Source organism: Petaurus breviceps, unplaced genomic scaffold (genome assembly GCF_028583685.1).
Source record: "Petaurus breviceps papuanus isolate PSGF00001 unplaced genomic scaffold, PetGlider_PUasm1.0 99, whole genome shotgun sequence".
NCBI lineage: Eukaryota > Metazoa > Chordata > Mammalia > Diprotodontia > Petauridae > Petaurus > Petaurus breviceps.
The window spans coordinates 21,743,610-21,749,891 of NW_027187465.1; positions in this window are offsets into that span (position 1 = coordinate 21,743,610).

Sequence of the window (6,282 nt, forward strand, 5' to 3'; positions counted from 1 at the left end):
ATTGAAAACAAAAGGAAATAGGCCTTGCCCTCCAGGGGTTTACAATCTATTAGGTAAGACCTCAGTGCATATTAGGTTTTGTATACATAATATGCAATCCTGGACTATATATCTTGTGTGTACCTGTTTATTTACTTTTTATCTCCTTAGCAGGGCAGTTTGGTGGTGTAGTGGATAGAGCTCTGGGCCTGACCTCAGATACTTACCAGCTAGGTGACCCTGGGCAAGTCACCTATCCCTGTTTGCCTCAGTTTCCCCATCTGTAAAATGGGTTGGAGAAGGAAATGGCACACCACTCCAGTATCTCTGCCAAGAAAACCCCAAATGGGACCACGAAGAGTCTGATTCTACTAAACGATTAACAACAATTATCTTATTAGCCTGTCAGCTCCCTGAGGGCAGGGACTCTTCTTTTGCCTTTCTTAGCTGAGGTAACTAGGTGTCACCAGGACAGAATATGGGACCCGGAGTCAGGAAGACCTCAGTTCAAATCTGTTCTCTGACATGAACTTCCTGACCCTGGGTTTAGTTACTTAACTTCTGATTGCCTCAGTTTCCTACACAGTAAAATGGGGACAACAGCGGTAAGAATTCATAGAGTTTTTGTGAAGATCAGATATTTTTAATATTTGTATAGCTCAATTCCTTGGCACACAGCAGGCGCTCTATAAATGCTTGTTACCTCCCCACCCTTTGTATGCCCAGTAATTAGCAATAGTGCCCTGCATCTAGTAGGTGCCTAATAAATGCATGTAGATTGGTTGATTTGTATTTGTATGCCCTGTCAGAATGCCTGGCTGGTTCATAGAAGACATTTAAATGTTTTTTGATTGGCTCCTTGTGAATAGTGACTTTTTTCCCCCCTGTCTTTGTTTCCTACCATAAAGCCTGGCATACAGTAAGTGCTTAATAAATGCTTGGTGAGTAATTGATTGAAGAAAGGGGTAAACTTTGAAGCTAAATGCCTTGAAGGCCACAGCTGCTCCTTAACCCCAGTTCAAACACATATTAAGTGCCTACTCTGTGCAACCCTGCACTAGGGCTGAGCCCTGTCCCAGTTCAGATGGAAAGAGAGTCTCCATTTCTCTAGGAACTTCCTCCTGGAAAATACATTTTGTGCATAGATATATAAATACAAGGTAATCAGAGGAGGCTGAGAAAAAACCCTAATGATTAGAGAGGGAAAGGGTGGGAAGGGAGGGGACTAGGAATACAAGAGGCAGAGGTGAGGGCATGAATGCTTTCTAAGCCTGGGATTGGGGCAAGGGCATGGAGGCTGGAGAGGAGTTTGGGGAAAAGCAAGAAAGCCAGAAAAGAACAAAATATAAAAGAATGAATGAATGAAAAGGCTTATGTTAAGCTGCTAGGCTTTGAAGATACAAAAAGAAAAGTTTCTGCCCTCTAGGAGCTTACATTCTAATGGGAGACAGCACAGGAGGGAAGGGAGTTTTGGCCTGGGCAATGACAAGGATGGTGGGTGGAGATGTAAATGGGAACTGTTTCTGGGAAGCCACTCACACTCCAATCTGAACTGGTCAACCCGAGGGTGGAGTTCTAAAATGGAGCCCGCTAACTGGTGGGAAGGGGTGGAGGGGGTAGAGCCTAGAGACCTGGCATGCCAGTCTCTGGAGGCCTGGTCCCGAGGCTGCCTTTATAGGAGGGGAGTAGGATGGGCAGACTGAGACATGAAACTTGGGCTGGCTCATGGTATTCAGCTGTGGGCATCCCCATGCAGCAAGGATGTTGTTAACGGGGAAAGCATTGAGAGGAGGGCAGCCAGGGTGGCAAAGGGTCTGGAGATGATGCCTTGTGAATATTGTTCGGAGGAAGTGAGGATGAGGAGAGGAGAGATCTTCAAATCCTTGAGGGACTGTCATCGCCTGTCACCTGGATTATTAAAACTGCCTCCCCAATGGTGTCTCTGCCTTGACTCTCTTCCCAAAATGATTTTCTTAAAGCATGTTTTTGGCCATGTCAGATCATGCTCTTCCTTAATACATACACACACACACATATGTATAAAATTCCCCCCATTACAACAAATTTTTGGTTTTTTATTATTATTTTATTTTTTAGATTTTATTTAGATTTTATTATTTTATAAATCGTTAAAAAACAATTTTTAACATTTTTTTAAGTTTCAAGTTCTACATTGTATCCCTTCCTTTCTTCCTTCCCTCCCCCCTCTTTTTTTTTAAGTTTCAAGTTCCAAATTCTATCCCTTCCTCTCTCCCTTCCCTCCCCCCTCTTTTTTTTTTTAAAGTTTCAAGTTCCAAATTCTATCCCTTCCTCTCTCTCTTCCCTCCCCTAAGATGGTAAGCAACCTTTAAGCACCTTTGTGTGTGGTATTTAAGGCTCCTCATACCTTGGCTCCAGCCTTTCCAGTTCCACCTTACTTCCTTTCCAGTGCGTTATGGTCTGGTCAGACTGTCCTAATGTTCCTCACACTCAACTCTCCAGCATTTCCCTTGTGCTGCCTCCCATGGCTGTTCTTCCTTTTGCCTTCCCTTTCCTCTGCCCCCTTGTAATTATTTCATCTAGACCTCTATTTCTTCATCTGACAAGGCCTTTGATCCTGTCAGTCATGAGGGCTTGTGCAAAATCTGGTTGCCCAAGAGAAGTTTGTCCGCATTGTGCATCAGTTTCTTGATTGTGTGCTTGCTTGACTTCTGGATAATGGATGAAGTTCTAGCACTTTCCCAGTCACCAGTGGGATGAAGTAGGGCCACATGCTTGCTCCCTTTTAGCACGATGTTTTCAGCTAAGTTGTCAGACTTTCAATGAGGACAAATGTGACATCAAAGTCAGCTACCACACTGATGGAAAATGACAACTGGAAAAGGCTACAAGCCAAGACTAAAGTGGAGGGAGAGTTGGAACTTGACTTTTTGTTTACAGATGACTGTGCTCTTAATGCAGCCTCTGAGGCTGAAATGCAACAGAATATGGATCGTTTTTCTACTATTTGTGCTAATTTGACATATCAATTAACACCAAGGCAACACAGGTTCTCCACCAGCCAGTCCTGTACCAGCCATAAGTGGAATCATCAGTTACAGCAAATGGAGAAGTTTTAAATACTGTAGGTGAGTTCACTTACCTTGGCAGTATATTTTCCAGGGATGTACATACAGATGATGAGATTGATGTATGCATTGCCAAAACTAGCTCAGTGTTTGGGAGGCTGAAGGAGAGTGGGGAAGAAAAGAGGTATTAGGTTACCTACCATACTGAAGATCTACCGAGCTGTTGTGCTGAGCTCATTATTCTATGCTTGTAAAACCTGGACAGTCTACCAGTACCATGCCAGGAAAATGAATTATTTCTATTTGAAATTGTTTAGGAAGATTCTGAAGATCACCTGGCAGGATAAGGTACCAGACACTGAGGTCCCTTCTCAAGCTAAACTGCCAAGTATTCAAACTCTATTGCAGAGTACAGCTCAGAGGGGCTGGCTGCTTTGTTAGAATGCCAAATGTACATTTGTCTAAAAGACCTTTTTATAGAGAACTCACATCAGGGAAGTGCTCACATGGTGGTCAGAAGAGGTGATATTAGGACACTTTCGAGGTCTCTATGAAGACCTTTGGAATCAATTGTGAGATATAGGAGAGACTGGCATAAGACCACCCAGCATGGCAGGCCCTCATCAGGGAAAGTGCTGTGCTCTGTGAGAGTTGAAGTAGTTCAAAAGAAATGTGAGATGCACCAATTTAGAGAATCCATTCCAAATGTTCACATGGACTATCTGTGCCCAAGCTCTCGTGGAGCCTTCTGAGCTCATACTGGTCTGATAAGCCACAGGTGGACGTACTGTCCGTTGACTCCAATATAGTGATGTTGAACAACCAGCCAACCCCTGTTCGTGTCTCCCCTGCTAAACTGTGTGCTCCTGGAGGGCAGAGCTCATCTCACTTTTGTTTTTGCTTCCCTGATGCCCAACATGGTGCCTGGCACAATAGTAGATATTTAACAGGTGTTTGTTGATTGATTGAAAGCTATCCAAGAAAGGGACACAATGACTTTGTTACCATCTTGTTAAGCCTAATATAATAAACCTCAGCAGTTGGTTGAGTAAGGGTTTGGGGAAAGGAAGCAATTGAGGAAATCAGACCACCCTACTCCATTAAAGGAAATGGCAAGATGCTGAGCCTTGAACACATGCAGACCACTCAGCCCTGATCCATTGTGAGAATACATTTTGGTTCTTCACTAGATGTGAGCAAGGCCTAGGCATTGCCTTGAACCAACCAAAGGTATTCTGTTCTGTATAACCAGAACTCGGTTCTGATTAAGTGAAAGGCTCAGTCCCACCCTGAAGAGCTCATTGTGCTAGGGGGTAGTTCAGAACCTAACAGAGAGGAGATTTGGAGGGCTGGGCAGTGGAAAGGAAGGAGCAGGAATTTCAAGAACTGATCCAGAAAGAATCAGCAGTGCAAATGAACAGAGAAGGAGATAGTGATCGCTGGGCTATGAAGGGAGAAGAGTGATCACAGAGGGACATGATCCCTCCCTACAGGAATCTCGGGAAAGATCTGGGCTCGGTACAGTTGTACCCGCCTCCTTAAGTAGTGGGAAAGTTGGAAGAAAAGTGGGAAGAAAAGATAGGCACCTTGGTGTCCATCTATTTGTGTGTGTGTGTGTGTGTGTGTGTGTGTATTCTGTTATTTCTTTACCCAAATATTTCCAGTAACCTGAATTTTCTCTCAACTATAAAAAAGCCAAATGCTTTATCATTGTTGATTCATTTCAGTGATGTCTTACTCTCCATCCTAAATCCCATGTAGGGTTTTCTTGGCAAAGACACTGGAGTGGTTTGTCATTTCCTTCTCCAGCTCATTTTACAGATGAGGAAACTGAGGCAGACAGGGAAAGTGACTTGCCCAGGGTCACACAGCTAGCAGGTGTTGAGGGTGGATGTGAATCTAGGTCATCCTGACTCCAGGCCCAGAGTTTTATCTACTGTGCCAATCCTAAACTTGTTTCTATTTCAACTTATTTCCTTCCGTTGTTACAGTTCCTCCATTTAAAGGACTGTACATTTCTTAAGGAATCATAGTTAGAACTAGAAGTGACCTGAGGGACCATTTAGTACAATCCCTCATTTTTTCAGAGGAAGAAACTGAGGCCCAGAGGGATGAAGGGACTTGTTTAAGGTCACAAAGGGAATAAGCAGAAAGGGCAGCATTCGAACCCAGCTCCTTCAACTCCTGAGCTGGTGGGCTCTTACTGTACCACATTGAAAAGATGCAGTCCCATCACATGTTAACCTGGGGAGAGATGGCAACTGTCTGTGATGTCGGAGGAGAGCTGTCTCCATGGCATTAGTCCCAGGGCTCGAGAAGCTAGCCAATAGTCATTAAAAAGAAATTCTGCAACCCCCTTCCTTGTGCATCTTGTAGCAGACAAATAAGCTTAAATTCCTAGCGAACATATAGATTTATTAATTTATCAGACATAAAGCCCCAAGCACAGCCGTGGAAGCTACAAATAGCTATACTGCCTGGATCCATGTAAGGTCATATTTCTCATTAAGGAAACAAAAGGAGGAAAAAATGAAAACACCAGGCCAGCTAATCCCCCTCTAAGATGGGAAGCGGGAGTCAATGTTACTTATAACCCAAGAGGTGTATTTAATCCAGAGACAACAAATTGAATTGTGACCCAGCTTCAGGTTCTCTTCCCATTTCTCCTTGCAGTCTGAACTCCAGCAAGTCTCCCTCCTTTTCAGGGGAACTCAGTTTTCCTCATGGGGAAAATGGGGAGGTGGGCAGCAATAGATGTTTATAGAGTGAGAGGAGTGGTGTTGACAAAGAGTAAACTTCGGTGTGGCGGTGACCACTGGAGAAATTAGAGTGGATCTATTTTTTTCCTTCCCTTAAGAGGCCATGTAAGACAGAGGAATTGGATTCAAGGACTGGGGTTCAAATCCTTGACTTTGTCACCTGTGTGATAGTGGGCAAGTCACATCATTTAAAAATTTTAAGATTCCTCCTCAGAAAAAACAAGGGGATTGGACTAACTGACCTCTGAAATTGCTCCTAGCCCTGACATTGTTGTCTGACCTTCTAGGTTCTAAGACCCACCCTAGGTCTGATATTCCTTATTCTAACATTCTAGCTCTGACATTCCATGTTCTAACATTCTATACTTGAAGGTGCCTCTCAGCTCTGATATCCCAACTCTAAATTCTAGTAGTCTTTCTTATTTTTTTTAAAGCAATCGAGGTTAAGTAACTTGCGCAAGGTTACACGACCAGTTATTTCTGGGTGTGGTGCTATC